The 14,498-nt window shown below is 33.9% G+C and overlaps 1 pseudogene; it reads left to right on the top strand.

The window, feature by feature from the left end:
* The window catches only part of LOC150094403 (uncharacterized), a 70,216-nt pseudogene that overhangs the window by 9,845 nt on the left and 45,873 nt on the right, over positions 1–14,498 (top strand).

Genomic DNA, 14,498 nt, shown 5'->3' with positions numbered 1-14,498 from the left:
TTAAGTCCGTTCCTGTTTAATATTGTGATGGAGGTAGTGACCGAGGAAGTGAGAGAATACGCGCCTTGGACTATGTTGTATGCAGATGACGTCGTACTGTGTGCAGAATCAAGAGAAGTGGCAGCCAAACTGGACATTTGGAGAAAAGTACTGGAAGAGAGAGGAATGAGACTGAGCAGAAGTAAGACCGAGTATATGTGTTGCAAAGTGAATGCAACCATGAGACAGATCTGGAGCTGGAAGGAATTGTCATCAGGAAGATCAGTGACTTTAGATCTAAGGTTCTACAATGAAAGAGGATGGTGAGGCTGAGAAGGAAGTGGGATGCAGGATAGAGGAACTGGAGAGAGATGGCTGGAGTGCTATGTGATAAGAGGGTGCCGATCAAACTAAAAGGCAAAATCTACAGGACAGTAGTGAGACCAGCTATGACGTATGCTTTGGAAACTGTGGCCCTGAGGAAAAATAACATCAGCAGGATGGAGGTAGCGGAGATGAGGATGCTTAGGTGGATGTGCGGTGTGACCAGAAAGGATCATCTGAGAAATGACTATATAAGGGGAACGGTGAAAGTTACGAACTTGGGAGCAAAGATACAGGAGGCAAAGTTGAGATGGTTTGGTCATGTGATGAGGAGGAAGGAAGAGTATGTGGGAATAAAAGTTATGCAGATGGATGTGCAGGGGAAGAGGAAGCGTGGACGGCCAAAGAAGAGATGGAGGAGGACTTGAGGACGAAGAACTTGGATGTGGCTGCAGCCCAAGACATGAAGTTGTGGAGGAAATTCACCACAAACAGCGACCCTACTTAAGTGGGAAAAGCTGCAGAAGAAGAAGAATATATTTTTGTATTGTGTTGCGTGGTGGTGGTGGGGGGGGGGGAATAATGCTCTTACCATTGTTTGGAATAAAGCCAGAAGTTGAATAGCTCCAATGGTAACTGTAATGAAAAACTTTCTAGTGAAAGAAGAGCAGTACAATGTCTATTTGTTGCAAGTTAGAAATCAATCTGTTTTCGGATAGAGAATCACATGATTTTATATCTGATGAACAGAAAGAGGTTAGCTGAAAGCACTTCTTGGATACTCTGGTGTGCTCGTCAAAGTTTTTACTTTATGTACTTATTTACAAGGCGATATTAAATAGCTTCCATTCTCCTGTGATTTCACAGCGTCTTTTTTTATATAGAATTGAAAAACTGAAATACAAGCTCCGTAAAAAGGAGTTATTAATTAAGGAAAATCTCGTTATTCCTCCTAGTTGGTTAAATGAAGTGATGCTATGCGCGGGAAAAGCCTATTATATACACGGAGGAAATTTATTCAAGGAAGTACGTCAGTGAGCAATAACCGCAAAATTTCATAATTTGAAGTGTGCACTGCATTGAGAGCTTAAAATTAGCATAAGAACGTGCATGGAGTAAAAAGAAAGAAGCTTGGGCCTCTTATTGGAATTACAGACTGTTTGAGATCGATACCTTTTTTTTCCTTTTTTCGGGATAATTTTTCCATCCGTCTGTTGTGCTTTATTTTTCGCTCCTTTCTGTATGTTTTTTCTTGCTTGTGAATAGTAATATGAAATACTGTTCCTCAGAACGAAACTGCTCAGAATTCTAGAACTAGATCTCAGTACACTTGCTAACAGCATAAAATCCTAGAAGTTAAACATTGCATGCTTATATCAAATCGTTTTTTGCTTTCAAACTGTTTTGTCACAGACATTTCACAACGAAAACGAACTGAAGAAGTGATCCAAAAAATGTGTAATATAATTACTAAATATATGAAGAGCCAGAGGCTTCAATTCGGCGACATATAACTTAAGTTAAGGGATATCACAGAAACAATATGGGATGTGATATCCCTTAACGTAAACAAATGTGTAATATAAGATCTCAATATTAAAGAGTATTTCCATATCTGCATCTGTTAAAGAGGGGTAAAAATAAGGTAGTGCACCAGATATTTTTATTTTCACATTCTCGTCCATAATATTATACAAGCACCTCCATTGAATCCAAACATTCACTGGAATATTAATATAATCTCTTCTTAAGTGCGCTGTTTGAAAAATTAATTTAGAGACTGATGCCATATACTGTACTATAGAAAGATTATTTTCTATTTTATAATTATCTAATTATATTATGCTACAAACTAAATAATTGTATTAATCGTTCATTCTTAATAGTAATTATTTCTTAATATTTTGATAAAGCTTAACTAGTGTTGAATTTTATTTATATTAAGCTAAAATAAATCCCCTGCTGTAGAGAATGCAATATTTTGAATCAAACTGCTTTTCTTAAGATAGATTATTATTTTTAGTCTAAATAGAATCGAGAAGACTGATACTGAGTTGGAGAGTATTATTACAGTGGAACCCGCATTGATAAGTGATTGGAAATTGTCCGATTCAAATACACTCAGCCTTATTTGCTTAAAACGTTATATTCACAGAGCAATTTAGGACTATCACTACACTTTAATTATGCGAATTTTATTTTGTACGCAAGCGATTATGATTGCTGATCAAAATTCATATAATTTCAGCATTGGTAGTTACTAAGAAACTTTAAGATGTGGTTTATATGCTAGTCAATTGACTTCTTTCAGGATTTTTTTTGTGAAAAAAAAAAAAACAATTTTTAGAAAAAAAGTTAAAATGGGAATATAATATATTTACCAAATATTAAAATCTAAGAAAAAAAAATTCAAGAAAACTGAGAATTTTTTAGAATAAAATTAACATGTTTTTAATTTTCAGAGCGAGTTCTCTGACTCCCCCCCCCCCCATCCTGCAAATTCTAACGATAAAACCAATTGAATTTTTTGAAGGTTTGTTTTCCATTAATGAAAAAAACTCTTGAAAAGTTTCCACTAGGGAGATCCATGTCTTGTTGGTTCGTCGCAATAGCAACCGAAATGCCAAATTTTAAACGCAAAGAATAAATAAGAAATTACTTATCAAAATAAATTTTTGAAGAGTTTAATTTAATTCAAAAGCTAGAATGCTCTACTTAGGATGAATATAGATTTCATTTTCGACAGTCGGTACTTCGGCGGATAGTGGCACCAGGTTCGTTATCGGAATGACTGAGCTATAAGTCGACAGAAGAGTTTCCATCTCTAAGCTGCGCCGAAGTAGGTTATGTAATAAGAAGTATAATCAGGCTACTAGAGGGTGAACCCCTCAGACCGTTGTGGTACGTGTACATCTTAAAGTTGCAACAGAATTTAAAAAAAAAAAAAAAACGTCGGTTAGGACTGCCATGGTTTCACTACTGATTGTTGTCGTATAGACAAGGAACGATTCCATTGAGAAGATAGTGCGCATGCGCATAAATTGCCGATGAATATAACATTCTTTCTAACGTCTGGTATAATATATAGAGTACCGGCACCATTAAATGCTACATTTAATGCTATGTCTTTAAATGAAGACGTAGATAACAATTGAATATGAAAATTATAAAGAATTAATCTACTCTATTGGACAGAAATAAAAGTTAGCGTTAATGGAACGACCTTTTTCATGAAGCTTTTCTAAACTGCCACTCGAATTACATAATTGGATACCAGCGAGAAAAGAAATTTTGAGGAACTGTGATTGATTATTTTAATCAATGTCTTCATTTGATGGATACAAATTCATTTTAATGTGCTGTACTTAAGTCAAATGATGCTTTTGTTGTCGGAACAAATTCCCACATGCAATCTAATAAGTAATACTAAGAAAGACCGAACTATGCAGATCTCTTACTGCCAAATTTTTTTAATGTAATGATTTGTGCTAGCTGTAATGACTGGAGTATCCAAAAAAAAAAAAAAAATTCATTTCGAGGGTATTTACGTACTGTTCGACTGTATAATAGCCATAATGTGGGCAGAAATGTACCAAAGATTGTTGGTGTCTGAAACAGACTAATAATAGCACCCTTAACACTACAGTACTAATGGAATTATTCATCACTGTGCGCTATACTCAAATCTAAAATGATGTTAAGGCATAGGAACCTACGTGAGCCTGAGATGTGCACATCCAAAATACTTCTGGATCATCTCAATCATGCATAATTTTTCTACGGCATGCGAAGTTCTGCCCGTGGGTTCCCATTCTGGCTGAAAATAAGTGTAGCCTTAACATATTCACAGATCGTTTGTTCTTCCTTCAAATCAATCTCACTGCGAATTCATAAATGGAATGCAGCGTTTATGCTACAAATATAAAAAAAAAAAAAAAAAACTCAGAATGCCATCTCCTTTGAGATTGCATTCTGAGGTTAACTGACAGATTAGATGACAACACATCTTCTGACGTGTTCTCTTCTAATGTATTTTTCAGTTACCTGACTGGCTGAAAATCAAAGTGCAGTTTCAACATAGTCTCAAATCGTTATTCTTTCCTTCAAAATAATCTCATTACGAATGTATACATTGAATTTGTCATCCCATAAACTGAAGGATTCGTACTACCTTTTCATTCATAAATTGTGACAGTTTAAAATCAATATGCAATTAAAAAAAAAAGTCACCGACGTACATTGCGAAAAAAAATTTGAAGGGAAAGAATATTACTAAAATATACTATCTGGCATTTGATATGTCTGTTTCTCCAAAATAATATTAGGACAAATATTACATTGTGTTCATGTTTAAAAATCAGAAAAAAATGAGAAAATTCAAGATATCAAAAATTAAATGATGAAAGGCGAATAATTTGATATGACTGAACATTTTTCGTACCCCAAATTTGTTAGCATAGTCAAGTTCTGTTGCATAAGTAAGTTACGCCATTCATTCATTTCCTCAGGAACACTGATTTCTCCACAATTAGGGAAGTTATCGGATTGATCTTTGTGTGAAAGTAGCTAGCTACTACTCAACTTGGTCGTTCGCCTTACTACTTGCTGAAATTAAGAAGTTTATCTCCTTAAGATTTTTATTTCGAGTGAAGGTGCTTATGAATTAACTACGTGCTGATTTTAAGTTCAGGATGGAGGGAAAAAAGCTGAGGATTAAGGCGCAAGTGATGAGTTATGTATGATATGCTCTTGAGTACCTTTTTTTTTTTTTTATCAAGTATGTCTCTCCTGCAGTTCTGTTTTCTTATATTAAGTAAGTAAATATCTGAGTTAAATATGATTTGACTTCCCAGGAAACAAGTAAAATAAAACGTGTATGTTACTACAAAAATGTTGGATCTTATATAACAACAAATACAGGTCAACACGCCATGATTTATTTAAACTCGATGTTCAGACTTGTAGCTGATATCTGTACTTGCAGGCATATAAATAGCATTTTTTATTTAAAAGAAAATAGAAAAAATAATTAAATTCCTCCATCTCTTAACGGAATAGATAACGTAAATTATACTCCTTTCACTCGTGCGATACTTACGAATGACAAGCAAATTCCTGAACACGCATACAAAGTGGGGGGGGGTGAGAAAATTCAGATTAAACATCGAACTCCTCAACCTGGAATTATTATTTCAGAAATGGAGAAAAGGAAATAAAATCCCATCATTCTCATTATTTCAAAAGAAAACACAGTCCCTGAAGTTAAATTTCAGAAATAATGATGAGGTGAGGTCACTTAAATGAAATAATTCGTAAGCGACGAGTGTAGCTATTTTGTTTCTGTGATGGGAAGGGAGTGTATTTATTTCGGTGTAACAGATTTTGATATTTAATGCATTAATATATTGTCATTAATCAGAATGGCTTAACACTGTAAGCTATTAAATTAGTTGCATTTAGCTTCGTGTGTGAAGCGTAGCATAAGTAAATTAAAGTAAACTTTAGCAATATAATCATTTAAATTGAATATAATTTTCGCAGTGCATGTTATCCTCATTTTGAGACATTCTTTTTGTATAGTTGACATTTCTATGGATGTTCCGTTTGTGTCCCTATTGTCCTTTTGTCGGCTTACTCCGTCCTAATTAATGGACAAGTAGTCGGAGATACTCGCATAACATTGACCAAATTCACCAAGTTCTACACAAAGCGTCTATGATAGTTTACTCTTCTGAATTATTATTATTGAGGACTTTTTTTCTCCAGATGTTCTCTTTACCTTTTCGGGACTTACATAACCACAATAATGCAAACGTAATTGAGATATTAAAAAAAATTAATTTTATTAAAATGGAGTTTATTTTCAAATACCGTCCAGTATATTAATGATTTGAATGGTTTGTAGAACATCTGGAAAATTTATAATTATATTAACTATTATATATCACTACTTAGTATACTCCTTAGCATGCAGATAATCCTTGTTAGCCATAGAACTTTCTTAATGTGCATCTTATTTATGAAAAAATCTCTTCACCAAATCTGTCAATTTCATTCTTCTAATGAATCGGAGGTTCCCCGCTTGGTTAGGTTTTTTATATTATAAAAAACTATTTTACTATGATATGATATACAACGCCTGCGCTTTAATATTTCCAGTTTCATAGCATTTCATTTATAAATGCCCATAAGCCTTTACAGATACCCATCACATAATAGTTCGGAAACCCCTTCATAACCCATCTCCCTTGGCAACACAATTTGTTTTAAATCTTAGAAATGACATTCGGTTTTCAGATAACACTTCATGATAGCCTTCTTGCAAAGTTTCCCGGGCTTGTATAAAGAGGATTTGCACAGGATGAAACCAACGAAATTAGATGTCTGTTGCAGTTAACATGAGCAGTGCACGCTATTTTACACCTTCAAAAAAAAAAAAAAAAAAAAAAAAAAAAACCTACATTTAATGGAAGCATTCCAACATAGAGAATATTTTATTTAGTATTTCAGTAATATTCGCTTTTCGCCTAAGAGAAATAAAGCATCAGTAGAGTTTTGAGAAGTCTCTGAAAATCTAAGATTCTGTGAAAAACAGTTGCACTCGTTTAAGACATAGTTATCTTCATTTTACGCTGGATTACGGCTCTCCAATTGCGTATGCACTCAATGCCGATATTTGTTTGTGAGACGACAAGAATTGGCTTCCCTAATTCTTTGAATGCATTAAGCTTTCTATTTAACTTTCACTATCTATATTAATCTATCCATCTTTCCTTTCTGTTATTATTAATCTTATGATGTTAATCTATCTGTCTTTCCTTGCATCACTCGCTTTGAGAAGTGGGATCTTAATTCAGTAAATATCATCTCGGAAGAACTGGACACAAAGTTGGTTCCCTACATTTCTTTAATTACTATAGCTTTTCTCTTATTATCCGCAATGCATGCGGAATTCTGGAAGGTGGTAATTCTTTAAATATCCTATTGTGAACAGGCAGAGATAATAATCTTTCTTCTCCAGAAAAAAATACAGAAATTATATTCCAAGTTTTAATTCGTAGCAATATTTATTACTATATTTTTCTTACTGAAGAATGCCCAAATTTTGTGATCAGAATCGAATTCTTGAAGTATTTTTTAATTAAATGAATTAAATACACATTATTTCATACATTAATTTAAAATATTAATAGTAAGAAAACCCCTTATATCCCTGCTGTCATTCTTTCTTTATCCCGTATATTGGATCTTTCCCAAAACTTGATTTTGAATGTAAAATAAATTAGTCAAAATGCATTGTTGATATTTTTTTGAAACTTTTCAGGAAGTTCAACGCGGCTGGGTCTGGGGAGAGTAAAAGGACTGGAATAGGTAGCAAACTGAAATCTCAAGTTTTCTCTGTTATTTTCATAATTGTAGGCATATTTGAAATATGCCTCCTTTTCACACTTACCAGTTCGCATCTTTGCTCTTTTAGACATCTAAAAGCTTCATTTAATCTTCTAAGAATCTGAAATCTTTTAACGGCTTTCTCGTAGCTGAAATATATTGCTTTATCCTGGTATTAGTGCCATGGCTTTCCTAGAAGAACATCCTGTTTTAAAAGTGTACTTAGTCAACAGGAAATCTCCGCCATGCTTTCTTCAAAAGAAGCATGTAGACCATCCAATACACAAATCACTAGCCACAATTTCAAATGCTCTCTCTTGACAAATAACGTCACCATTGTATTGGGAACTTTCAGTCTCTCGTGAAAACATAACAATCACGAGCGACACTAGAAATGTGTAAAACGTTAAAGTTTTAAAGAGTATTTTTGGAGGTGCCACTGCTTCTGTTAATGGCAGTTGATTTATAATGGCCGTTATTCACCGCAGTAAGCGTCGGGAATGCGACTTTTGCTGTAAAGCAAGTTGAAATTGCTTCACTCAAATGATCAAGATTTATAATACGCACCAGCTCATTCTTTGATATTGGAAAGTCGGTACACAATGCTACAGAGTACTCGGATTGTAATCTCGGGGATTGAAGTGAACTTAGCGGATTTATTTTCTCCGACTTTCCACAGATCATGAATGTATAATGCGATAGTGAGAAGGTTGGTATCTGTATCTCTTCTGTTTTCCAAAACTATCAAAGCCAATTGTGACTGATCGATGAATAGCCTGTTTTTCTACCCACTGTAGGGTGAAGGCCTCTCACCTTGCCGGAGGTTTTGGGTCTACTACTCCCATGGTGACCCAATCCACATTGGCAGAGTGCATCTATACTTGAGCGAACGAATGTATGAAGGTGGAAGACAATCGCAAACATTCATGCCTACTCGGGATTCGAACCCGTAGCATCTTGGCTGGAGAGTGGATACGCTAGCCACTCTGCCAACCAGGCTGGCCTGGTTTTCCGAGAGGTTATATATATTTATGTAACCAAGTACTGTCCAGCAAACAACACCATGAGACCTTTTGTTTGCCAGATGAATTTGTAATAACATAAGAGAATTCTGAATCAAATCCTCTCTCTCTGAGAGGATTTGATTGCAAAGAGCTGTTTAAAGAATGCTACAGCATCTCTTTTCCAATATATTCTCTGTATATATAACGCAGTTCACTCGGGAATGTTATAAAATTTGTTTGTATAATGCGTGACAATAGGCTTTTATATCAATATATAAAATTACACGAATACTTTGTGAACAAGAAAATATATGCAATTTCTCACTGCAATCAAAGCCATGAACAAAAAAGTAACACGAACCTGCTGATGTTTTGCGCTAACTACAAAGATTACTCAGAGATACTTTTTAACAATTAAGTATTTTTCTATAAGTGCCACTTCTGTCATAGGAGAGAATTTCATCTGTGGAATATGAACACTCAGGCTAAGCCCATGAATTTTAGTAGCTCGCATTTCAGGTATTCAATTTTCTGAGACCTACTTAAAACCAAGTAATTTATCACAAAAGGAAAAAAAAAGTGTGGATATTGCTGCAAAACTACAACTTTTATCTTATGAGGAACAATTTATTTTAGAAGAAAACTTTTTGTAAACTCTTTAATATAATACCAGTTGTTTTTTTGATATGACAGTAACGATGCTCTATCTCTATCCTTCAGTACAAACATAATTTTCAGGATCGTATGTATATATATTTACCCTTTCTTTCTCTCGGTACTCATGACGAAGCGAAATTAAGGGACTAAGTACAGTTCCTCGCCAATTTTTTTTTAATTCGATTAATGTGCCTCTAATAAATGCAACCCAAAGGAGTTGCCTTTTGAATTAAGAATATCCCGACTACTTGGATACACAGGTAACAGTTTCGTACATATTAGACATGACCATCTTAGTGATATCGTGTTTGCGGACTTTCAGCGCTAGTATTATGATAGTGACTGCCAAGCATTCTATTTTGTAGGTATTATTGTTTCTGGGGGGGGGGGAATAAGCTAGATAGCTATAAATATTGCATTGTATTATTTATTTATTTATTTATTTATTTATTTTGTAGAGGGCTATCGACTATCTTTCGTTCGTCTCTCTAAACCAAAATCAGTCAAATTTTACAATTTGAATAGCATAACCTTATATACTGGTCTAACAAGCCCACGTCCTTTTTTCCCTTCTCATTACCAGTGGCAGTAATTTGGGTTGACTCCTATATAAGGCGTATGTAAAAGTTAACCTGCTGTGCGAAATAAGTTTCTTACAAGGACAAACGCCACATTGATGTACTCAATTTGTTGGCTAATTCAGAAATCTCTACACATTTGGAATGTAAAGTTACTAATTTTTAATTAGCCTAATAATTTTGAAGTCTATAAATGCGGTTGGCATAAAGTTTGCTCTTTTATTAACTTTAAAAAAATATGGTTATTATTTGAGGACAGAAGGTCCCAAAATGATTATACTGGCTGACTGAGAGCAGAGGATCTTCATTGACCTGTGTGAGTTTCTTCGGCTCAGCCAGTTAGTGTAATCAGAACATTTGTTTATTTTTTTTTAAGTTAACCTTGTTTATGAATGCTGTGTTTGTGGGGGTGGGGGGTGCGCTTGCGACTAATATTAAATTTCGAATTATGGATATTAATAGAGTATGTCATCATGATGAAGATAACCGGATCTCGACTGTTATCGAGAGATTACGCTTGCCTGTTACTTTTTCTGTTAATGTTACAATTTGCTTGTCAACCTATCGCTCAGATTGTTGTCTTTAGGCAACTGTGAAAGATAGTTCATTTCAATTAGGGAAGACTGACCATTAGTGGTATCACAACTTCAAGCGTTATCTGGACAACCGCATTAGCAGATCTCAAGTCTAGACTTTCCCCTCCCTTATTTATACTTGCATTATTAATAAAGAACCAACCAATTAGTTTTGGGATTAATCAAAAGAAATCACTCCACATTAAATAACTCATCTCCGTTATCAAACTAAAATAATTTCATTATCAGCATGCTGTTAATCTAACTGCGCATGTACATTTGAAAACATCTCTCTTACAATGGATACGATCGAGCTTGATATTAACGAAAAGTAAATGTCCGTGGATTGTCTGATTTCAGATTAAGAACTATGACCCAAAAGTATTCAAACCTTAACAGCAATTTAAATGTTTTATGATTCGTTTAAAAAACTGCAAGTACAGTTCCCTTATAGTAAAAATAATTAAAATATTGTAACATTGGTGGTTATTATATACTGTTCCTAGCTGTATAAATGCTCGATCTTATATCCGCTTGTCTTTAGAATTGACGATCTTTTATCGTAAAAGTGGGTGAGTGGGACTTGCTTGGTACATCTATTCGATCTTCACCCTTCCGCATAACTTCCTATGATAAACGTTAGCAAGAAGAATTTCTTCACTTATTTGCACTCAAGAGGAATAAATATTTACACTATTAGATCTGCTAGTAGCAGATTGCTTTTCTTGCTCATCAGCTGTATCTCAAAGTATTTTCCTGACTTCTGAATCCAATATAAAAATTTCATTAAATACGAAAAATTCTGCTGGCCTGCACGAATTATATGTAGATAATCTTAAAAGCTAATTAATAAAACTTTCGTGTTAAGTGGCATTTATTTGGATGTTTTTATTATTATTTTCCTTACAATAATACAAACTTCCCTTGCATTTGATCTCTCAGTAATGGCTACTTGCACCTTACACGCTGTCATGTGGGGAAAATTTAGTGTGCTTGGTTTTATGCTTCCGCAGCATAAACTCTTCACTTGACATCATAAACTTTGACGTAATTGGGGTGCCATGATCAAATTACCTGCAGTTCCTTCTTACAGGTAATTGACTGATTTTGAGCTAGAGCTGTTAAAATACAGCTCGTAGGATATCATGGTTCAGCCATTCTTCCTCTACAGCCACTTTTACAATTCGTCCATTCACTTAGTAGAAGTTTGCCATTCAGGGCCATTTCACTTAGAGTATCTGCTCAATAACGATCCTTCGTGAACTGGAGGAAAAAGGTCTCCCTCTTCTAAAAATGTAATAGTAACTATAACTTGTCAAAAGACAAGTTATATTTACTATTACATTTTTTTTCTGGAATGTATTTCCTCTAGGATTAAGTTAAACAACGAAAAAATAATAAAGAAATAAAAACGGGACACAATCCATTAAACCTAACTTCCAACTCCACAATGTTAATTTGACAAGATAAGAATGATAATAATTTTACAGCAAAATACCATGTGCCCTACGAGTGATGCGTTGTTTGGGAACTTAATAGATAGATGGCATTACTGTCGTATTCAGAAAATTTCACATAACAGTTGGCAAGAGTATTATGTTGTTAGAAGGCTATAATTCTATAATACCTCTTTTTGAACTCTATATAATTAACAGTTAAAAATGAGTCAATGGCAATCATGTGGTTTATCTATCAACATAAACATACACCATTAATTAAAACCATCCAGTAGAAATAGATGGCACTTCAGAAGGTTGGAGGAAAAGTGTTTTGAATAATTCTGATTATAGTAAAAAGTTATTTGCAGCAATCTTTAAATTTAACAATCGGGAGAATCGCTGGAGTGGTCTAAAGGAAACAAGAGCCGGTTAGAAACGTCGGGATTCCCACTGAGCTCAAATGATTTTCTGAGCGTAAAACACTAAGAAAAATCTTTCTTACCGGAACCCTATAAAAGGAAGTGTCGTTTTCTATTCTCAGATCCATTTATCTGGCTTAGATGCTTGTTATGCGTACAGAGAATTGTTTGAATGGCTTATCCTTGATTAGATATCCATCGTTGTATAATTATAAAAGTAATTGATTTTAATAAAAAAAAAAAATTTGTTTGTGCCAAATTTCCTAAACTTTCTTAGAGAGTCATCTGAAATAGAACTTGTCAGTTTCAGGAGCTGTGATTCAGCTGTGAGCACATTGTTGTAATTATTACAAAATCACTGTTATTGTTATCAGTTTGATGCCTCAGCAGTGGAAATAGATGTATAAAAATATGTAAAGACAAACTAATATCAAGTTATCATGTACGGATGGTGGAATTCGGAATCTTTATTATTATTATTTTTTTTTTACATGAATTGTTTCTCATAAGGAGTTACCATTGATTCCTCAGGGGAGAAAAACAGGAGAACAAGTGTAATCATTGATTCCGTAAGAATGTCATCCTCACTCTTAAAGAAATAAAAGTAATTCAAAGTTTTAAGCTTTTAAGAACTATTCACAGTAAAAAGTCGTCTACAATTTTTTTGTTCGTCCCAAATTTTATACTCGGGACAAACTTAAAGTGAACATTTCAGAAAAGAAATAAGCAAAATAAATTTCCCGGATGGGCCAAAGACGATGCGTGAATTATTTATTATATGTTAAGCGCTAATTACTCTCATAAGAGAGAGAGACATCTGAAAAGAATCTACAGATCAATTTCATTTGAGAAACATAAAAACATACTAAATTTTAGACAAGAGATAAAAATGGAATTTTATCCCAAAATATTTTTAAACATATAAGACGAACCTGTAATTTACAGATATAATTTATTAATCTTAAACATTTATGAACTTGGTGGTGAAATATATATCATACTTCTATTTTTGAGCAACGTTCAGCTGTTTTGAAGGCCTGGTCATTCTTATGCTGGGTGTGTGAGCACGCATGCGCATATACTACACATTTTTGGATGTTATCTAGTGCCTATTATAACTATTATGTTCGGGTTTTATGTGGCTACATAAACACTTTTCTGATTTGGGTATAAACTAGATTGCCATTATCAGGAAATGACACTGTTTACAATCAGCGATGTAGTAGTAGTAATAAGCGCTTTGCTATTTAATTATTTTGCACATAAAATATAAAAACATCAAATAACTGGGAATATACATTTATAAAATCAGATTTGGGCATTTTCATGTGTGTGTAATTTGCATGGTTGAACATGCCTGAATATGAATTTGCAAATAGTAGCTGATATGCTTCGATGTTGACACTCCATCCGATGTTGACAAAAAAAAAAAAAAAAAAAAAAAAAAAACCTTTGCAACTGTTAGTTGCACATAGTTGGAATATTGAAGATGACATAAATTAATGCCCTTTAAACCAGAATCCTCGGGATTTAATTTGAACTTAGCCCACTGCACAATACAAAGCAATGTCGATTTTAAGTGACAGTAGAATTGAAATTTATCCAGCATTCCATGATATACCAGGAATAGCAGCTACATACAACTATATGTTTTTGAGATTTTTTTGTAATTTTTTCTTATTAAGATTACGTTTTATATACGAGATTCACTTATAAGCTTGGCAATGCATTTTTAAGTTTTATTCGTTCTTGCAATCAGTTACTCTGGTTTTCTCTTCTATTTTATTTTTGTCATATAGTTCCTTTAGTACGTTTTAGTTAATATTATTTCCTTTTAATGCAATTTTACTGACTGATTAAATTACCCGGAATAGTGAATTCCGTTTTAGTGATTTTAATTTTGTTTTTTTCGTCTGGATGCAGCGACCTATAGTCGATTTTAAAAATTCCATCCCATCAATCATACAGCCAATACCAGTTCGAAACTCCTTCCTTTTCTGTGGCCAATCTGGCTAACAGTTCTTTTAAAGTTTGCTTTTTTTTCAGAGCAGAACATAATGGTCAATTTTGGTGTCATTTCAACCTCAAATCCCGGTGGTTTGTTTTTATAAACATCTGTCATGCACGCTTCACT

This window comes from Typopeltis vanoorti, chromosome 22, assembly GCF_054136105.1.
Source record: "Typopeltis vanoorti isolate ZY-2024b chromosome 22, IOZ_Tvanoo_1.0, whole genome shotgun sequence".
Classification (NCBI taxonomy): Eukaryota; Metazoa; Arthropoda; class Arachnida; order Uropygi; family Thelyphonidae; genus Typopeltis; species Typopeltis vanoorti.
The sequence above is the reverse complement of the archived record's forward strand: the minus strand, read 5'-3'. Positions and strand labels throughout refer to the sequence as shown.